General features: G+C 43.7%; 1 protein-coding gene across 1 annotated transcript in view; it reads right to left on the reverse strand.

The window, feature by feature from the left end:
• Window positions 1-23029, reverse strand: part of LOC109198185 (low affinity immunoglobulin gamma Fc region receptor II-b) — a 997390-nt gene that overhangs the window by 355364 nt on the left and 618997 nt on the right. The window lies entirely within an intron of this gene.

Consider the following 23029-nt stretch of genomic DNA (forward strand, 5'->3'; position numbering starts at 1 on the left):
TAGCAGACAAATCAGTGCATTTTTAAATGCTCAAGAATTTTAACGATTCTTTATTTGACAAACATGAAAAAGTAAGGAGCACATGAATGTGGCGCAAGTCATTGCTAATAAACAAGCTAGCCAAAATGAATGTCCAGTCACCCACTTAACATACGGCAAGACAAGCAAAATGGAGAACAGCGGCAAGCACTGTTAAATAATACCATTTGACTCTCCATCAGCGGCACTTGGAGTGACAGCTGCAGGCGGGCTGGGGACACAGACGGTGCAGGACAGCTGTTGGCTCCTTCCTCGCACCTGCCCTCGCTTATATGGAGCACGCCATACTACCGGCTCCTCTTTCACCTCATTTTTTGTCACCACCTCTGGCTGTCAGCCCCGGCTCTGGTCATAGGGCTGCCTGATGAGGCTGCCGTCGACCCTGCAGCCACCTCGCTGTTGAGGTGCCTGTGCGGGCATATGGCCAGGGTAGGGGGCCCAGAGCTTTGGGCCTTGCCCTGTCCCAAGACTCCAACTTGGGGCCCTGGAGATCTCCAGCCCAGTTTGAGTCCTTCGCAGATGGCCGTATACAGGTGAGACAGGGAGGACTTGGAGCTAAGACTCAGCTGTCCTCACCACCCTCTCCCCCTGACATCCTTTGGTTGGGCCTAGTGGCCAGCTCCTGCTGCAGGCTATGTTCCCTTGGCATATTGCCGCGTTCACAGGTTTATATGCCATCGAGCCACGCTGCATTGACACCTCAGGCAGTGGTTGACAGTTCTCCAGCCTGCGGCGATGGCTCTCTGTCTAGGAGATTGCCCACATGTTGTGGGTTTACATGCCGGCAGGGGCCTGCTCAGTGAGCTGACACCCCCCGGTGATCATGTCCCTGACTCTGACCTCCACTTCAGCTGCAGGCTGTGTTCCCCTGGCGTGTTGGCTGCATTTCTCAGGCTTACGCGCAGTTGGACCTCGCTGTGGCGAGTGAGTGTTCTCCAGCCTATTTTAGCCAGGATTCTCTCTGGCATATAGCTGCTGCAGCTGCAGGCTGTGTTTCCCCTGGCGTATTGCCTGCATTCACAGGTTTACACGCCAGCTGGACCTCGCTGTGTGTGATTCCTCAGCTGGCGAGTATGTGTTCTCCAGCCTGCAGCACCGGCTGTGCACAAGTGTCTCATTCTCGAGTTCACTCTTGCTGCTCCCCTTTCTGCGGACAATGCTAGTGGCCACTCGGCCCTGGGGCAGACCTTCGGGGTAGTCCCACTTCGCCTTTCAACGGACTAGACTGCAAGCCCCCCCCCTTGGACCGCCTCCCCACTTGGGCCCTCCACTCTCTATGGACTAAGCCACCAGCCCCTCGCCCTTGTGGGACAGTGCGGGTTGGATGCTGGCTCCTAGACCATCCACTGTGCGTCATGGCATTAGCTAGCTGCCATGCTCGAGTGGCTTAATAGGCTGTGCTCCCCTGGCTTATTGCCCCATTCATCAGTTTACCGGCCAGCTGGACCTCACCTAGTCTGATTCTTCAGCCGGCGAGTGAGTGTTCTCCAGCCTGCAGCGCGCCTGTGCACGAGTGTCTCTTATGGAGTTCACTCTTGCTGCTCCCCTTTCTGCGGACAGTGCTTAGCGGCCACTCTGCCTTCGGGTTTAGGCCCATGTGGCCTTTTGGTGGGCTAGGACGCCAGCTCCCCACGTCCAGATGGACGTATTGCCCGCGGCTCGCCGGTTACGCACCAATTGGACCTCGCTGTGTGTGAGTGTTCCTCAGCCTGCAGCGATGGCTCCCTGTCTGGCGTCTAGCCTGCATGTTGCAGGTTTGCAGGGCCAGTTGGGTCCGATCGTCAGCTCAGTGAGCTGTGCTTCTTCCTCAGTCTGCTCCTGGGATTCCAGGTTCTGGCCCTAGGCTTCTCAGGCCCCAGCTGGAGATCTTTTGCAGAGTGTGCACATGGGCTCGTCAGCCAGTGGTGTGAGTCCTCCAGCCTGCAGCTCTGGCTCTCTGTCTGGTGCACGCCTGCCTGTCACAGCTTACGCGGCCTGCACAGGCCACTCAGTGGGCTGTAACTGAATGACTGTCTGTTTGTGAGTTCGCTCTTGTTGCTCATCTGCCTGCGGGCAGCACATAGTGGCTGCTCGGTGCTGGGAGTGGACCTTGGGTCCTCCCAATGCTTAGCCCTCCACTTCTGCTGGCTAGGCTGCCAGGCCCCCCTTCCCTGTCTGTCGATGCACGGGGCGGCTTTGACTCTGGGGATGACAAGTCACATCCCTACCTCGGCCTGCTGCGTTCCCCTGGCTTGTGCCTGCGGTTCGCCGGTTTACGCATCAGTCAGACCTCGCTGTGGCGTGTGACTCTCTGTCTGGATATTGCCTGCATGTTGTAGGTTTGTAGCAGCAGGTTCCAAACTGGTGCTGCGCTTCCTGCCGTTCGGCCTGGTGGTTCACGGGCTGACTTTGAGTGGCCAATCAATTGGGGTTCTTGCATCTGCAGGCCGGTTCAGGCCAATCTTGCGCCTGCTGACTGATGCCCCCCCCCCCCCCCCCCCCCCCCGGCTTGGCCTTCGTGTCTGGTGAAGCTCTGACCAGGGTGGTCTGCTTATGTGTACATTTGTCAATGGCATTTTCACTATCGGTTCAGTTGCACCGTCTCCTCATGGGGTGTCTTACAGAGTTACCCCGTACATATGGAATATCTAATGGAGTGGAGAGATAGCCTCAATATAATAGAGAAAGTACGGTTACGGTGTAACCTTGGTTCTGTGAGTGAGAGACTATCTCTCCACCTTAAGGCCGCTCGGAGGCGCATTCCGATCAAACTATCGCTGGTACAGCTGTTTATAAATAAGCTGTGAGGTGTGGCCGGGTGAGCCGGAGTGTCTTAAAGAAGTATCCACACGCCACTACCAAGGGGGGGTCGTGCCCCGTACATATGGAATATGTAACGGAGTGGAGAGATAGCCTCTCACTCACAGAACCAAGGTTACACTGTAACCGTATGTTCTTTAGATGCTGTTCTGGCTGTTTTCTTGTGAGGGGGCAGTATACAGAGCTAATGCTATTGCATGATCTGTGAATCTTTTGGCCCTTCATGTAAACTGAAATGGGTCGAGCAGGCATCGAAGACATGATGTGAACTTTGACTATATGCTCAAAGCACTTCATAACAATGGAAGTAAGTGCTTTTGGGTGACAGTCACTGAGACAGCTCACATTAGGTTTCCTCAGGACGGTGGTCCTCTTGAAGCACGAGGGGACTATGAACAAGAGAAAAGTCATCACTTTACCCAGCTGTCTTATCTAATTATAGGCCAATCTCCACCCTTACTTTTATCTCAAAAATTCTTTAAAGAGCACCAGAATGGAGAAATGTTTCATCACCAACTGGTGACTTCTTCAGTCTCAGCAGACTGCAGGTTTCCCCAACCTTATAAACAGTACATTTGCATAATGACAGAATCTAGCTACAACAATGGGCTGTGAGGTCAGTTCCATGATCATTAGTATCCAAATTGTCGTGACCATTGATCAGTGGCCATGAGGGGACTGATAAGGAAAGGGAAGGACAGCTACAGGCAGAAGATGGAGAACCAGCTTCAACAAAACAACATTGGCGAGGTCTGGAGAGGCCTCAGAACCATCTCAGGCCACAAAGGTCAGAACTTTCTGCCTAGGGGATGTGAGGTGGGCAAATGAACTGAATCATTTCTTCAACTGATTTGATTCATCCATGAGGCAGTCTTCAACATCGGCTGCAGACTCACCCACCCCCACTGCTGCTGTTCCACCTCTGACACCTCAGATACTTAACACCTCCTCTACTCACCCTGCTCACTCCTCCCACCCCAACAACAGCATCCAATACACACTCAACACAAAGCTTCTCTCTTGTGTTGAGAGTGGTTCTCTCTCAACCACCCAGGTTAGGAGGGAACTGAGGAGGATTAAAGCCAGGAAACCTGAGGGTCCAGATGGCATCAGCTCACGGGTGGTCAGGTCCTGTGCAGACCAACTGTGTGGGGTGATGGAGCACCTCGTCAACCTGAGCCTGAGGCTGGGGAGAGTCCCACAGCTCTGGAAAACCTCCTGTGTGATACCAGTGCCAAAGACTTCACGCCCCAAGGACCTCAACAGCTGTAGTCCGGTGGCTCTGACTTCCTGATGAAGATCCTGGAGTGGCTGGTCCTAGCTCAGCTTCGGTGCCTGGTGAGCTCATCACTGGACCCACTTCAGTTTACTTACCAGCCTGGCATTGAAGCGGATGATGCTGTCATTCACCTCATGCATCGTTCCCTCTCTCACCCGGAGACCGCTGGGAGCACTGAGAGAATCATGTTCTTTGATTTCTCCAGTGCCTTTAACACCATTCTGCCCACGGTCCTGTAGGACAAGCTGGAGAACTCTGGAGTGGACCATCACCTCACAACATGGATTCTGGACTACCTCACTGACCGATCACAGTATGTGAGAACTCAGGGCTGTGTGTCGGACAGGGTTGTCTGCAGTATGGGGGCCCCACAGGGAACGGTTCTGGCACCATTCCTCTTCACCACCTACACTGCAGACTTCTCCCACAACTCCACCCAGTGCTTCCTGCAGAAGTGCTCTGATGACTCTGCAATACTTGGCTTCATCACTGATGGGGACGACAAGGAGTACAGAGAACTGACACAAGGCTTTGTGGACTGGTGCCAGCAGAACTACCTCCAGATCAACACTAGTAAAACCAAGGAGCTGGTGGTAGACTTCCACAGGCACAAACATCCTCCACTGCAACCACTGAACATCCAAGGTATGGACATTGAGACTGTGGACAGCTACAGGTGCCTTGGTGTTCATTTGAACAATAAACTGGACTGGTCTCATAATTCAGGGCAGGTCTTTTGGAGTGAAGGGCTCTCTCCTGAAGACCTTCTATGACTCTGTGGTGGCCTGAGCTATCTTTTACGGTGTGGTCTGCTGGGGCGGCAACATCTCTGCCGGGGACAGGAAGAGACTGAACAGGCTGATCAGAAGGGCCAGCTCTGTTCTAGGATGCCCTCTGGACCCAGTGTAGGTGGTGAGTGACAGGAGAATGGTGGCTAAACTGTCATCCCTGTTGAACAACATCTTCCACCCCATGCAGGAGACTCTGGCAGCACTGAGCAGCTCCTTCAGTGGCTTATGGATATATTATTCCAGTTTTTTGCTTTGCACTGTCCACTGCTGCAACAAAAAGAAATTTCCCACATGTGGGACTAATAAAGGTTATCTTATCTTATCTTATCTTATCTTATCTTATCTTATGAGTACCATTCACAGAGAGTTGGGGAATGACTGCAATCACAGCATTATAAGATGGTGAAAGAGGTGTGTTATGGGTTACCAATGATACATAAACAGGGTGTACGTTTAAGACCAATTGTGTGGATGGTCAGCTTGGTCACCGATAACACCTCGACATTTCTGTCTTCTGTCCGCCACCCATTTGTAAGCAGCTCCAAACACCACATCCCGACCACTTTGGGTTTTGTTGAGAAGGTGAGAGATGTCATTATTGAACAGGTGAAACATTGGTCTCATATAATGTTTGATCTTTCACTTGTGCTTCAGTTGCTGAAGCAGTGGAGGTTGTTTGTAAGAAGTTACAGCAGGGGTCTCAAACTTAAATGAGTTGTGTGCCACATCGGGCACTGTCATCTCACTGGAGGGCCAATTTAATATCTTTGACTATATGGCGGGCATCTTTGCACAGACTGCACCTAGGGTCCTGCCTGGTGTGGTAAACACCAGCCTCTACTGGTCTTGTACTTGGAGCCATGATTAGTGCTTCATCCTATAAGGGTTTGTCCTTCCATGATGGTTCCTGCTTTACCTCCTCCTCCTGAGGTTTCAGCTGCTTCAACTATTTACTAAGCACCTAACCACTTGGGTTTATCTTCCTGATGCACTGATGGTGTCATAAAGCAGCTGAGTACAGGCAGGGTAGGACCCAAACGCAAACTCACTTAGGCAAAATGGGATCCTAAACACAAATACACCTTTATTAGTGAGCACGGAAAAAGTAATACAAAACAAAAACTGGGAAAAATAACATGAACTATAATGGGAGCACTAAATACACAAGGAAGGAAACTGGGGCATGCACAGAGCCCAGACGGAGGACGCAACGCAGGACTGAGGGAGATGCTAACCTAAATACACAGAGGGATAACAAGGAAGTGTGAACACACAAGGAACACAACTGACACGAATAACCATAACAAGCCGGGGGGGGGGGACACAGGAACTTCACAATAAAACAGGAAACATGATGCGAGAGTGGAGGAGAGGCAGATGAGAGGGAGCGAGAGAACATGAGGGAGAGAGCAGACATGGGGAAACATGCATAAACATAGTGGAATAAAACACAAGAAGGGGAAACAAGTAACAAGAACTCACACAACTATATAAACACAGACACACAGAGGAGACAGAGGGCAAAGACACGAGGAGGGAATCCAATAAACAAAACTAAACAGAATATCCCAGGGACCATAGAATAAACCTTTGGAATAACAGATGGGCATAACATAATACAGAATGCCAAAAATGCACAAAATTCAAAACTTTAGGTCAAAAGACCCAGGGCCATGACAGATGGATCTTTGTACTTACACCATGGATATTGGCTCCAATAGCTCACTTTTTATTTTCTCTTTCACATCACTGTAATCTCCCATGAGTAAAACACCGTCAAAAAGCCATAGCATGGGAGGCGTTTGGAAAGGTGAAAAGGGAGCACTGGATAGAGGGGCAAATACAGTGGCTTGCAAAAGTATTCGGCCCCCTTGAACTTTTCCACATTTTGTCACATTACAGCCACAAACATGAATCAATTTTATTGGAATTCCATGTGAAAGACCAATACAAAGTGGTGTACATGTGAGAAGTGGAATGAAAATCATACATGATTCCAAACATTTTTTTACAAATAAATAACTGCAAAGTGGGGTGTGCGTAATTATTCAGCCCCCTTTGGTCTGAGTGCAGTCAGTTGGCCATAGGCATTGCCTGATGAGTGCTAATGACTAGAGTGCACCTGTGTGTAATCTAATGTCAGTACAATTACAGCTGCTCTGTGACGGCCTCAGAGGTTGTTTAAGAGAATATTGGGAGCAACAACACCATGAAGTCCAAAGAACACACCAGACAGGTCAGGGATAAAGTTATTGAGAAATTTAAAGCAGGCTTGTGCTACAAAAAGATTTCCCAAGCCTTGAACATCCCATGGAGCACTGTCCAAGCAATCATTCAGAAATGGAATTTGGACACAGCTTTGGTGTTCGCTCGCTTTCTGGTAGAGTATCACTTCCTGTTCCTGCTCAAACACAGTGGTGTTTCTGAGTAGCTTTTCTGCTTAGCAATTTAATTTAAATCTTTTGATACATCCCTTTTTCATAGTATAATCTTAACGTGCTTCATCTGAATCACCCTTTCTGTGTGCTCACTACCTAATTTATAGCCAAAGTATTCACTGTCTCTTTACTGTTTCGCTAGCTTAGCTTAGCTCATAGCCGACTCGTTAGCACCATGGCTACTTCACCTGTCCCTCCTGCACTTTCCTGCTCATTGTGTCAGATGTTTAGTTACTCCTCGGCCTCCTTTAGCAGTAATGATACCTGTAACAAATGTAGCATATTTGCAGCTCTGGAGGCCAGGATTACTGAATTGGAGACTCGACTTCGCACCCTTCATTCACCCGTAGCTAGCCAGGCCCCTGTAGCTGGTGCAGCCGAAGATAGCACAGGCCCCGCTAGCTGTTCCCGGCAGACCCCAAGCAGCTGGGGAAAGAGGGCGGCTGGGCGACGGTGAGGAGGAGTCCTAAACAGAAGCCCCAGGTACACCACCAACCTGTTCATGTGTCTAACCGTTTTTCCCCACTCGGCGACACACCCGCCGGGGGTCAAACTCTGGTAATTGGTGATTCTGTTCTCAGACATGTGAAGCTAGAGACACCGGCAACCATAGTCAATTGTCTTCCAGGGCCAGAGCAGGCAACATTGAAGGAAATTTAAAACTGCTGGCTAAGGGTAGACGTAAATACAGTAAGATCATAATTCACGTCGGCAGTAATGACACCCGGTTACGCCAATCGGAGGTCACTAAAATCAATATTGAATCGGTGTGTAACTTTGCCAAAACAATGTCGGACTCTGTAGTTTTCTCTGGTCCCCTCCCCAATCAGACCAGGAGTGACATGTTTAGCCGCATGTTCTCCTTAAATTGCTGGCTGTCTGAGTGGTGTCCCAGAAACGATGTGGGCTTCATAGATAATTGGCAAATCTTCTGGAGGAAACCTGGTCTTGTTAGGAGAGACGGCATCCATCCCACTTTGGATGGAGCAGCTCTCATTTCTAGAAATATGGACCAATTTATTAAACCCCCAAAATATGACTATCCAGAGTTGGGACCAGGAAGCAGAGTTGCAGTCTTACACGCCTCTCTGCAGCTTCTCTCCTCCTGCTACCCCCCAAAAACCCATCTCCATTGAGACTGTGTCAGCTCCCAAAAGATTTTTGTCTGCAGACAAAAAACAAACTAAAAACCAGCAATAAACAACTTAAACATAAAAAATCACAAAGAAAGAACAATACAGTATCCACATCTGAACCAAAGAGTAAAACAGTGAAATGTGGATTATTAAATATTAGGTCTCTCTCCTCCAAGTCTCTGTTAGTACATGACTTAATAATTGATCAACAAATCGATTTACTCTGCCTTACAGAAACCTGGTTGCAGCCGGATGAGTATGTTAGTTTAAATGAATCAACACCCCCGAGTCATTCTAACTACCAGAAATCTCAAAGCACAGGCCGAGGGGCGGTGTGGCAGCAATTTTCACACCAGTCTATTAATTAACGAAAGACCAAGACAGACTTTTAATTCATTTGAAAGCCTGATGCTTAGCCTTGTCCAACCCAGCTGTAAAACTCAGAAACCAGTCTTACTTGTTATTATCTAACGTCCACCTGGGCCTTACACAGAGTTTCTGTCTGATTTCTCAGACTTCTTATCTGATTTAGTGCTCAGCTCAGATAAAATAATTATTGTGGGTGATTTTAACATCCATGTAGATGCTAAAAATGACAACCTTAACATGGCATTTAATCTGTTATTAGACTCAATTGGCTTCTCTCAAAATGTAAAAGAACCCACCCACCACTTTAATCACACTCTAGATCTTGTTTTAACATATGGCATAGAAACTGAACATGTAACAGTGTTTCCTGAAAACCCTCTGCTGTCTGATCATTTCCTGATAACATTCACATTTACAATAATTGATTACACAGCAGTGGAGAGTAGACTTTATCAAAGTAGATGTCTTTCTGAAAGTGCTGTAACTAAGTTTAAGAATATAATCCACCCACTGTTATCATCTTCAATGCCCTGTACCAACATAGAGCAGAGCAGCTATCTGAATGCTACTCCAACAGAGGTCAATTATCTTGTTAATAATTTTACCTCCTCACTACGTACAACTCTGGATACTGTAGCTCCTGTGAAAACTAAGGTCTCAAATCCGAAGTACCTGACTCCGTGGTATAATTCTCAAACACGTAGGCTAAAGCAGATAACTGGTAAGCTGGAGAGGAAATGGCGTGTCACAAATTTAGAGGATCATCATTTAGCCTGGAGAAATAGTTTGCTGCTTTATAAGAAAGCCCTCTGCAAAGCCAGAACATCTCACTATTCATCACTGATTGAAGAAAATAAGAACAACCCCAGGTTTCTCTTCAGCACTGTAGCCAGGCTGACAAAAAGTCAGAGCTCTACTGAGCCACAATCCCTTTAACGTTAACTAGTAATGACTTCATGAACTTCTTCACAAATAAAATTTTTATCATTAGAGAAAAATTACCAATAATCATACCACAGATGTAATATTATCTACAGCTACTTTTAGTACCATCGATGTTAAGTTAGACTCTTTTTCTCCAATTGATCTTTCTGAGTTAACTTCAATAATTACTTCCTCCAAACCATCAACGTGTCTTTTAGACCACATTCCTACAAAACTGCTCAAAGAAGTCCTGCCATTAATTAATTCTTCAATCTCTAATAATCGGCTATGTACCACAGGCCTTCAAGGTGGCTGTAGTTAAACCTTTACTTAAAAAGCCATCTCTAGACCCAACTGTCTTAGCTAATTATAGGCCAATCTCCAACCTTCCTTTCATATCAAAAATCCTTGAAAGAGTAGTTGTCAAACAGCTAACAGATCATCTGCAGAGGAATGGCTTATCTGAAGAGTTTCAGTCAGGTTTCAGAGCTATTAGAGCGATTAGAACATGCTGTAGGTATTACAGGTACTGTGCTGCAGTGGTTTGTATCATATCTATCTAATAGACTCCAATTTGTTCAAGTAAATGGAGAGTCCTCTTCACACACTAAGGTCAGTTATGGTGTTCCACAGGGTTCAGTGCTAGGACCAATTCTATTTACATTATACATGCTTCCCCTAGGCAGCATCATTAGAAGACATAGCATAAATTTTCACTGCTATGCAGATGACACGCAGCTCTATCTATCCATGAAGCCAAGTAACACACACCAATTAGTTAAACTGCAGGAATGTCTTAAAGACATAAAGACCTGGATGGCCGCTAACTTTCTGCTCCTTAATTCAGATAAAACTGAGGTTATTGTACTCGGCCCTGAAAATCTTAGAAATATGGTATCTAACCAGATTCTTACTCTGGATGGCATTACCTTGTCCTCCCGTAATGCTGTGAGGAACCTTGGAGTCATTTTTGACCAGGACATGTCCTTCAATGCACATATTAAACAAATATGTAAGACTGCTTTCTTCCATTTGCGCAACATCTCTAAAATTAGAAATATCCTGTCTCGGAGTGATGCTGAAAAACTAGTTCATGCATTCATTACTTCCAGGCTGGACTACTGTAATTCTTTATTATCAGGATGTCCTAAAAACTCGCTGAAAAGCCTTCAGCTGATCCAAAATGCTGCAGCAAGGGTACTGACAGGGACTAGAAAGAGAGAGCATATTTCTCCTGTTTTGGCTTCCCTTCATTGGCTTCCTGTTAAATCCAGAATTGAATTCAAAATCCTGCTCCTCACATACAAGGTCTTAAATAATCAGGCCCCATCTTATCTTAATGACCTTGTAGTGCCATATCACCCTATTAGAGCACTTCGCTCTCGCTCTGCAGGCCTACTTGCTGTTCCTCGAGTATTTAAAAGTAGAATGGGAGGGAGAGCCTTCAGTTTTCAGGCCCCTCTTCTGTGGAACCAGCTTCCAGTTTGGATTCGGGAGACAGACACTATCTCTACTTTCAAGATTAGGCTTCAAACTTTCCTTTTTGCTAAAGCATATAGTTAGGGCTGGACCAGGTGACCCTGAATCCTCCCTTAGTTATGCTGCAATAGACGTAGGCTGCCGGGGATTCCCATGATGCATTGAGTTTTTCCTTTCCAGTCACCTTTCTCACTCACTATGTGTTAATAGACCTCTCTGCATCGAATCATATCTGTTATTAATCTCTGTCTCTCTTCCACAGCATGTCTTTCATCCTGTTTTCCTTCTTTCACCCCAACCGGTCGCAGCAGATGGCCGCCCCTCCCTGAGCCTGGTTCTGCCGGAGGTTTCTTCCTGTTAAAAGGGAGTTTTTCCTTCCCACTGTCGCCAAAGTGCTTGCTCATAGGGGGTCATAGGATTGTTGGGTTTTTCTCTGTATTTATTATTGTGTTATCTACTGTACAATATAAAGCGCCTTGAGGCGACTTTTGTTGTGATTTGGCGCTATATAAATAAAACTGAATTGAATTGAATTAAATGGCCTGCATTTGTATAGCGATTTTACTCAGTCCCTAAGGACCCCAAAGTCCCCTAAGGACACTACATTCAGTCATTCACCCATTCACACACACATTCACACACTGGCAATGGCAAGCTACATTGCAGCCACAGCTGCCCTGGGGCGCACTGACAGAGGCGAGGCTGCCGGACACTGGCGCCACCGGGCCCTCTGACCGCCACCAGTAGGCAAACATGGGGTTAGTATCTTGCCCAAGGATACTTGGCATGAGCGCTGATCAGAAATGCAGCCAAGAGGCCCATGGTGACTGTGGACGAGCTGCAGAGATCTACAGCTCAGGTGGGGAAATCTGTCCATAGGACAACTATTAGTCGTGCACTGCACAAAGTTGGCCTTTATGGAAGAGTGGCAAGAAGAAAGCCATTGTTAACAGAAAACCATAAGAAGTCCCGTTTGCAGTTTGCCACAAGCCATGTGGGGGACACATGTGGAAGAAGGTGCTCTGGTCAGATGAGACCAAAATGGCACTTTTTGGTCAAAATGCAAAATGCTATGTGTGGCAGAAAACTAACACTGCACATCACTCTGAACACACCATCCCCACTGTCAAATATGGTGGTGGCAGCATCATGCTCTGGGGGTGCTTCTCTTCAGCAGGGACAGGGAAGCTGGTCAGAGTTGATGGGAAGATGGATGGAGCCAAATACAGGGCAATCTTGGAAGAAAACCTCTTGGAGTCTGCAAAAGACTGGGGCGGAGGTTAACCTTCCAGCAGGACAACGACCCTAAACATAAAGCCAGGGCAACAATGGAATGGTTTAAAACAAAACATATCCATGTGTTAGAATGGCCCAGTCAAAGTCCACATCCAAATCCAATCGAGATTCTGTGGCAAGGTCTGAAAACTGCTGTTCACAAAGGCTGTCCATCTAATCTGACTGAGCTGGAGCTATTTTGCAAAGAAGAATGGGCAAGGATTTCAGTCTCTAGGTGTGCAAAGCTGGTAGAGACCCTAAAAGACTGGCAGCTATAATTGCAGCAAAAGGTGGTTCTACAAAGTATTGACTCAGGGGGCTGAATAATTACGCACACCCCACTTTGCAGTTATTTATTTGTAAAAAATATTTGGAATCATGTATGATTTTCGTTCCACTTCTCACGTGTACACCACTTTGTATTGGTCTTTCACATGGAATTCCAATAAAATTGATTCATGTTTGTGGCTGTAACGTGACAAAATGTGGAATAGTTCAAGGGGGCCGAATACTTTTGCAAGCCACTGTATGTTTCCAGTGCATGAAGAGAGAGGCTGCAAGCTATACACGAAAACAAAGAGCATTTAAGTAATACTAGATACTCATTATTCTAAACTTGTAAGACATGTGGTTGTGAAATACTGAAGTAAGAAGACATTCTGGCACCAGAGAGGAGGAAGCCAACTCTTAATAAGTCCTCACTGATGAGCGGATTAATCACAGGTGCATTGTTCCATGGGTGATAAGAATTTAGACTGCCTCTTTAACAAAAGAATGCTCTCCAAAGAGTGGAGATAATCAAATAGTACACAAAAACACACAATCACGACAACATTTATAATATAAAGGATTCCTAGAGCAAAATATGAAAAAAGAAATGTTTAAAAATTAACCATCACACAGTCAAAAGTAAATAAAGCATAACTACAGTATCTATTATGTGCTAGATTAAGTAGTTTAGTCATCTTAGTATCACTGGAAGTGGTGTTTTACATTTAACAGAGGAGTTTTAAGGATTTATCTATGGTCATGTTGTGAAACACACAATTTTTAATAAAAACTACAACAATGGGTACCTTCCAACTGTCAGCCAGTCAGAATACAGAACTTTGTTATGTAACACACACTATCTGACAAAAAATGTAATTATAGGGACCTTCTGCCTGCCAGCCAATCAGAACACAGAATTGTTTTATGTAACACACACTATCTGACAAAAAACGTAATTATAGGGACCTTCCGCCCGTTAGCCAATCAGAAGCCTTAAAAAATACACATTGTGTGAATATTCATGACCAGGTGCAGTACCCAAACCGGTCTACAGGGGCGCTGTGTTGATACACAGATTATACACAAAAGTTGGGTAATTGTGAATAGTAAGGACTTTTTTTTGTTTTTGCTGAAACTTAGAATTTAGGCTTTTGACACCTATATAAGCACCCTCACATCGAGTTTTCATTCCATGAATTGTAAGGACATCGGCCCTGTCCTCATAATTCCAAATGTCCGGACAGTGTGGCGTGTATTCTTGCGAAATGTCCTCATAAACCACCTTTGCGCACACATACACACACACACACACACACACACACACACACACACACACAGTGTATTCTTTGTTCACATGCATACCTATGTTATATGTTAATGACCCTATGCATATTCAAGTAACCTCAATAAAAGGAGTGCTATGGGGAACCTGGCTGAGAGTCTGGTGGAGGTCAAGTGGGTGGAATGACACTTGGCTCTAGGCAGGTCTCCCTCATGCATGAGTAACCCAAAGAACTCTGCCTACTTGTGTCTTGTTTTTGCTGTGTAGCAAATTGTCCTGAACGTTCCAGCGAATAGGTTTACGCTACAAACCTACCACTGTTATCACCTGCTGGCTGACTAACGGCTACTTTGAAACCAGTTTTACACAAAAGCTTTTTCTCCAGTTGCCAAGCTCAGCTCTGTATCACCTACTCTGAAGATTAGGCCACTTAAATGTGTAAAGAAGAAAATACATTTAATTTCATTTTCACATGTTTTGCACAAAAAAAATCTTTACAATGCAGAACACATAACAAATGATACCATGTGTATATCAGACACCACATGTTCAAATCAATGAAAGTAAATCAGGATAATTTCCTCCTTCACACAGGTACAGAGGTGTGTCTGAGGGCTGCACCTCCTAAACAAAGCCTATAAGGTACAGTTAGCTTTACGCTCTCTGTAAAGACTCAAACACACAGAACAGAACTTCACTTTACATCGAGGGCAGACGATGTTTTTATAATAAATGTTATTGTTTTCCAACAGGAAGCCACAGATGGGACAGGCACAAGGTGCAGCCAGTGACCCCATTAAACTGATGTTTTACTGTCCTTATTTTCCTCGAGTTATAGGTTCTGTTATTAGTTACCTAACACAACCTAATGTGAGTCTTTTGACTGAAACTAACCAACTGACCTGGTGATGTCATGCTCTGTACTGACAGGATATGGCGATACCTGTGTTTTTATACCTTTAAGCAGTTATTTCTTAAATCCAGCTTCACAGTCAGAGTTACATCTGTGTCAGTTTTTGAGAGCTGGGCTCAATGATGTAAATTAGCCTTTATACATGTAGTGCTTCATATCAACTTTAATGCTGAACACCTTATGTGACATTTTCACACAACAATACTTCTGCTCAGCATTGATTTTTCTTTTGCATGTTTGCCATCCTCCATCTTCCACTTTTACTGATTTGGTTCATGTAAACATTTCTGATGGTTCCATGTTCATCAAAATATTTTAATGTGCAGTTTCAAGTCTTAGAGATTACATTCACTTTACATTCACAGACTTGAAGCTGAAGTTGTTGCTGTTCTTGGGAGACATTTCTCTTTTGTTCTGGTATCAAATTGCTTCGTGTTTGCTGAGTTTCAAGCTCTTTCTGTTCACCTGTCAAACTGTTGCTCATGTTTCCAGAACAGCTTTTCTTCTGCTCAGATTAAAAGTTTATGTTCCACATTCATGTTTCCCGCTTCACCGTGCCAGCCCTCTGTCTCAGCGGCAGGAGGCAGCGCTCTTTTGCTGGATGGAGGTGCTTGAGATCATCTACTCAGTTACTATTGGTGCAGACTAGATCTCGGCTGAAGTCTAGAGGTGACCGGGCGTTTGCCCTGGCTGCACCAGAGTTGTGGAACAACCTTCCGATTGGGATCCGGGCGTCTGATTCTATTCAATCTTTTAAATCACGGCTTAAAACGTATTTGTTTAATCTTGCCTTTTCTACCTGTTAATGCTTGCAGTTGTTGCATAGATTTATTCCTTTAAATTTCCTACTCATTCTTTGACTGGTGTTTTATTATGCTTTTATTTGTGCTGTGTATGTTATATTACCATTGTGTATTTGTGGCATTTTCCTGTGAACATAATCTCACACTTTTATTAAGGCCTTATAATACTTGTGTTATTTCCTTGCTCTTTGTTAAGCACTTTGGTATACCGTTGGTTTTTAAATGTGCTCTATAAATAAAGATTGTTGTTGTTGTTGCTTTTTTACTCTCTTGGAGCACTCAAAGCACTAATGGGCTTCATGTGCACATTAGTGCTCAACAAATTGTTTACAAATCCAAAGAGGAGAAAGTAGAAAGAACATGTGACAAAATGAACACGGCTACTTACAAACACAGTGACTGTCCTCAGACAGCATACACAATAGTCAAGTAATTCAGTTCAATTCAGTTTAATTGTCTGTTGCTGTAATTTGGTGCTATATAAATAAAAGTTGTCAATTTTTATAATAAGGTGTCAAATCATAACCACAGTCACCTCCATGGGCTTTATATTGTAAGGACTGTACAATAATACTGAACTGCTCGCTCAGACGACTATGAGCGAGCAGTTGGTGACAGTGAGAATGAAAAACTCCTTTTTAACAGGAAGAAACTTTTGCTAGAACCAGGCTCAGAGAGGGCCAGTCATCTGCCACCTGCTGGGGTCACACACTGTGGAAAAGAGCCAGAAATGAATAATAACTGAGCAGCTCTTGGAAGTCCTTAAATCACACATATTTGACCTCACAGATCATTCGGTTGCTTGTGAAGACGATGGCGTACTGTAAGTGTGATTCTGGGTCAGGAGTCTGCTGTGGCACACAGACCCTATGAAGCAGGGTGGGCAATTCATTTTCCTGAGGGGCCACACAGGAAACTGGGCCTGTTGTGGAGGGCCGCATCAATAAACTGAGCTCAATCCTGCTCAGTAGTAATTTGATCTCTGTATAAACTGGTACTGGTAAGAGTGGATGTTACAATTAGGCAATGAAAATGTGAAACAGACAGAGTAAAAAAAAGCCCTTCACAGCTTTTTGTTATTACACTGCATGTTTGTCTTGTTTTGTCTCTGCAATAATTCAGTTTAATAAAGTGTTTTGAAATGAACTAAATCACTGAGCTTTTTCTGTGTCTGTGACTCTTTTACTGCTTTTTTACTTAGCAGCAGTTTTTTATGTGGCTGCCATCATGTGTCAGAATACAGAGAGAACAGTCAAAGTCAACAACTTAAACACTTTTAGAGCTGCTGAGCACCAAAGCTTGTTTTTGACCTGTTTAGAGTCTGAAGCCGTCTCACTGAAGACTTTGCAAACGGATAATATTTTTTATGTTTTGATAAATTAAAACTTTTTAAACCCTAAAAGAAAAGTTTTACTATACTCAACTCTACAAAGACGTACAGGGATATTTTTTATTCAACATGCAACATCACGCAGTAATAATACGAGATCAAACTACAAACATGACAATACAGAATAACATCTTTGTTCTTCTGAGCAGCTACAGTGCCTACATGTGTGTCAAAGGCTGCTGTTGGTATATAAATATAGAATAGTCATGATCCTGTGTTTACACCCAGCGTTTTGTGTTTGGACTTTATAGTTTTGGGTTATTTAATATTCAGAGGTTGTGATTCTGTCCTGTATAGTTGTTATCCCTCTGTTTATGTTCTTAGTCGTCTTAGTTTTCTTATCTAGTGTGTGTGTGTGTGTGTGTGTGTGTGTGTGTGTGTGTGTGTGTGTCACGAAACATACTTGATCGTGAGAGTGAGAAACAGCAACAATGCACCCCAGGAGCTTGAGACCAAACAACCACGTGTCCACCCCAGCAGAAAGGCCGGTAGGCTGGAAGTGAACGGCTGTGAAACTGGACAGTCTTCTAGCCTTCGTTCAAGTCCGCCCTTAATTCTGCGTTTTTCCATTCGCTAGCGCCACTGTGCGAAAATTTTGAAAAGAACTCAGAAATGTTGCTCAGTTTTTTTGTACATTTTTAATTCTCTAGGAGCTTGAAAAACTTTATCGTTGTCGCCGGCATGTTTTGTACCTTAAGCTCGTCAGAGACCGTGATATCCAGGTAAAATAATTGTCTTTAATCTACATGCATTTAGGAATTACTTAGCATGTTTCATGGATAATTCCAGTGACTGAATGATTGCCGGTCATTCGTACACATTTACTGTATTATATAAAATATGAAAACTAAATCTCTTTGAAACTTATAGAAGAATATTTTCTATTTCCATTTATTTTCTGTTATTCATTTGATCCTGTAACGTATTTGTGTGCATAGATGGGCTGTAAAAATGTGACAAAGCTGAAAACAGGGTTATTTCTGAGTTCACAAAAAAGCTTAGTGTCAGAGTTATATTGTTGGATTGTCATTTATGCCTAGAAACATATAATCATATATGCTTAGAGGTATATAATCAATTGCATATTGATAGAATGTCTCATCCTTAGTAGTCTGCAAAGGCTCTGTGTGCGTTTCAGAGTGCTCTGGCATGGACACACATCCTAAGGTCATGAGAGAGGTCGTACCTTCTCTTTCTGATTTATAGTATAGGAGGACACCTACTCTGTATCTGTTTAAGTATAAGTGCCTTTTGTTTAGGTGGTCTCCTAGCACCAGCTTTGGGGAGTCGTTCGCAGGGTCATACTTTGACCCACATACACACACACACACGCATACCTCCATGTACACACAGACAGTACTCTTGGTGTGGCTGTGGCTCAGGTGGTAGAGCAGATCAGCTACTGATTGGAAGGTTGGTGGTTCGATTCCTGACTCCCCCAGTCTGCATACCAAATATCCTTGGGAAAGATACTAACCCCAAATTGCCCTCCGATGCGTTCATTGGAGTGTGAATGTTTGTTAGTTGCACTTGAGTGTCTAAGTGCTTGTATGAATGAGTCAATGTTGTATACAGTGCTTTGAGTACTCCGAGAGAGTGGAGCGCTGTATAAAAATCAGTCCATTTACTCTTTGTTCACATGCATGCCTGTGTGAGAGGCCAGACCCTTGTGTTAATGAATCTATGCATATTCATGTAACCACAATAAAGAGCAGTGCTACAAGGGAGTTGATTGAGAGTGACTGCGGTTCCAGAAACAGCGCTCGTCTCGTCCACGAGATCGCACAAAGAGTTTTGCCTGGTGCCTCATGCTTTCGCTAGCTTCAGTAAAATTGCCTCGGCTGTTCCAGCAATAGGTTTGTGCCAACATGAAACCTAACAGTTAGTTTCACAGATGAAGTCTATAAATTTTAAGTCTTTTCAGAGCATATTAGCATATTTGACTTAAGCTTAATAATCAGAATAATGCTTTGATCTCTTAAAATAAATGAAATCATACCTTTCTACTAAAACTGTTTATGTTGTTCTCCACCTTTTCCTTAACCAGACCAGACCCTTGTACTGCAGGATTAACCTGAGTGTCCCAGTCCTGGACTGTTTTTTTAACCAGGGGGATCCCAGGCCTGATTTTTATTGATGTATTATAAATATTCTTGTTTTATTGTTATTGTCATTTACTTTATTCTCAGTAAATACATATTCTTTTAAAATTGTTCAAAGTTAGCATTATGTTCATGCATGTTAAAAATACCTGTAAATATGAGTTCAGTGACAATTACTGTTTGTTTGTTTTAATCAATTTATTCATAACATAAAACTGTTAAACTAATGCAACACATATAACAACGTAACAAATATATCATAATAAATACATTTCTTAATGCATAACGCATTTTGGAACTGATCTTTCAAGAAGTGAAAACAGTCTGTTCATCCTGCGCTCTCCTCTCCTCAGTCTCTCTTTGCTGCCTCATGTCCTCTCCGATGAGGTCTAGCAGCTCATCATCCCTCTCTCTTTTCCTCTTTCTCCCTGTTGTGGGTGGCTGATCGTCTTCCTCATCACTTTTGTTTTGGTCACCACTGCTGTGCTTGGCCCTGGAGTGTCCTCAGGGAGAGAGGAAATTAGGACAGGAGGCTTAATGGAAGGCCTCTGCCCTATCACCTCATCCATGAGGGCAAACCAGAGCCAAGTAGCAGCAGTGGACTTCCCACTGACTCCCTCTCCTGACCCTGGATACTTACAATCCTAAAGGCAGAGGAAATCAAAAATGACAGTAGACAAATAAAAACAGGAGAGAGAAAACCAAGGCAACTATGTTAAGTTTTCACAGCAGAACACAAGAAGAATACCGTCTGGACATCACAGGTTCTGTACAGTATGAGGGTTAATAAAACCGTACTCATATGAATATGATGTGTAAATTGATTTATTCTTGTACCTCCATGCCACAGTGGCCGAATTCTTCACCCCAGTGAAGAGGTGATCGTTTTCTCCTCTCATTTTAATAAACAGAGCCATTTGGTCTTTGTTCCCTAAAACATATCAAACTGAAATCCTGAAATCCCAAATCCTGGGATATGGTGGGCCACGAAGGATACACCCGACCCATCCTTCAAATCTGGGGAAATGAAGGACGCATTTGTCGCCGCCTTTCGAGGACTCTTTGAATTTGGACAGCCTTCGTCGCGTCGCTGTGACGTAATTGACGTAATTGCCTACAAATGCAGCCATCTACAAATGCAGGGATGCCCTCTGGACCCAGTGGATGTGGTGAGTGACAGGAGAATGGTGGCTAAGCTGTCATCCCTGTTGGACAACATCTCCCACCCCATGCATGAGACTGTGACAGCACTGAGCAGCTCCTTCAGTGGGAGACTGCGGCACCCACGGTGTGGGACGGAGAGATTTCGCAGGTCTTTCCTCCCCACTGCTGTCAGACTCCACAACAAAGACTTTAACTGATCAAACACACACATCCACACATGTGCAATAACACTGATGTGCAATAATCCTTTCTGGCATCGTTGTATTTTTATTTAGTTGTATATAGCATTTGTATTCTATTTTTATCTTATTGTATATTTTATTCTATTTTATTCTACTGTATATAGTATTTTATTTTATTCTATTCTGTACAGTTGTGTACTGTATTTATTCTTATTTTATCTTATTCTAATTTTTGCTTCATAACTTTTGCACTGTCCACTTCCTGCTGTGACAAAACAAATTTCCCACGTGTGGAACTAATAAAGGTTATCTTATCTTATCTTATCTTATCAAAGAATGCTACCCCTGCATTTGGACACAGTCTGTGTCTCAATGTGTGTTTTGCATACATCCTGTTTTACTTTCATAGTCACTTGTGCTTTGTGCATCATGTTCAGTTTAAATTGTGTCCAGCTGTGCTTCCCAAGTGTCTCCTCTTAGCTACGATTCCCTCCTGTGGTTTGTTCCCTCGTTTATTCTTGTGTGTATTTATGCCTGCGTCTCTCTCTGTCCTGCATCGCGGTCTCCCTCATCGTCCAGCTGTGCGTTCTGCCTGTCATTTAGTTTTAAGGAATTTTGTGTGTAGTGTTGCATTTTTTGCATTCCAGCAATACAGCTGGGTTTAAGTTAACCTTTTCTAAGAGTCTGCATTTTGGCTCATTCCTTCCCTCTTCACACCGCCAATAGAATAGCCCTTTATTCTCATTGTACATGTACAATGAAATTATGGATACTCTATATTCTGCCACATTTTATTTTTATTCTATTGAAAGGCCTCATTTTTATCTGTGCCATACAGGAAAGAGGAAATGCAGCGTGTGTTTCAGACAGCAGTCTTTTGTGTAGCTGATGTTTTGTTTTACATCAGCTTTTTAATATGAGGTACTTTCTTATCCTTTTTGACTTTAATGACGAGCTTGTTTTACTAAATTAACATGTAGTAAGATTTGAAACTGCAGTGACTGAGACCAGGAACATTTGCACAAAGTATTTACTGGTGTTTTAAACTCTGACCTTTAGATCAGACCATGACAGGAAGGATCACTTTTTAAAGAGACGTGGCTGATGGAAAATATTGTGTTAACATTTTTGTAACCGCAAGTTCGCAAATAGCTGCAAGTCTATCTGCACCATCTCTGCACTTAAACAAACATCAATGACCTCATGTATGTGAGTGTGTGTGTGTGTGTGTGTGTGTGTGTGTGTGTGTGTGTGTGTGTGTGTGTGTGTGTGTCAGATAAAACATATGTGATCATGAGGGTGAGAAACCACAACAATGCACCCCAGGACCCAGAGGTAAACACAGAGAAAGATCCAGGACACCCAAAGACAACCACGTGTCCACACCAGCAGAAGCAACAAGGAGCCAAAAAGAAAGAGCGCCTAAAAACCAACTGGCAGCTGATCCTGTCAGAGGTTGGCCACCCCAGTAAGAGCTGAGGACAGAGCCCAGGGCTCTGGACACATGCACATGAATGCACAAAGACACACACCTGCATCAACCCACCGTTCTAAAACCCTTCACCCTGTGTCTGTATTTCTGTGAAATATAAATGAAAGTTTGCACACAGCTGCAGGCTCATCTGCACTTAAAAAACCTCAGTGATCTCATGTTTTTCTCCATCAGCCCACAGAATGAATCTCAATGTCTCCTAAAACACTTTGGCTCTGTGCTATGTGATTATGTCTTATTCTTGCTATCAAACCTCAGGATGTGTAAAGAGGAACTGGAAGTTGAAGCAACATGAGGTTTGTTGCAATGCTTTGTGTATTTACTCAATATGCATTCAAGTTTAAAGTTACTATGGCAACATGAGTAAAAATATAAAAATAAATGTTTTAAGGAATAATTATTAAAATATCTGTTAGATACACAACAAAAACATCCTGACATCTCACCTCTGTTTTTGACCTTCTGCAAATGATTTTTTGTTTTTAATAAATAATTACAATCCACAGTAAAATAATGAATAAGTGTTGATAATGTTTTAGAGTTCATTCACTCATATTGTAGGGACACCATAATATCTTCTGACATATCAGTCTACACATAGCTAAACAGTTGGACTGAACTTCTGTCGATTCATAAAGTGTGTTATTCTCATTTATTTCTTTATGTTGTAAGTTGAAACTTTTAAAATCTAAATGTTTTTATGCAGCATGAAAGAAGAATTTCAACATAATTCGTCTGATAAACAATTAAAATGTAAAAAATCATTAAAAAGACAGAACAGAAAACAGAAAAGGGGTTTTGGTACATTCACTCCCAGTGTGCTGGAAGAGGAATATTGCAGCATGATAATGATCCAGGGGACGCTGTAAAAACATGTCAGAGTTTAAAAAAAAAAAAAAAAA

Source organism: Oreochromis niloticus, linkage group LG3, assembly GCF_001858045.2.
Source record: "Oreochromis niloticus isolate F11D_XX linkage group LG3, O_niloticus_UMD_NMBU, whole genome shotgun sequence".
In the NCBI taxonomy this organism is placed as follows: domain Eukaryota; kingdom Metazoa; phylum Chordata; class Actinopteri; order Cichliformes; family Cichlidae; genus Oreochromis; species Oreochromis niloticus.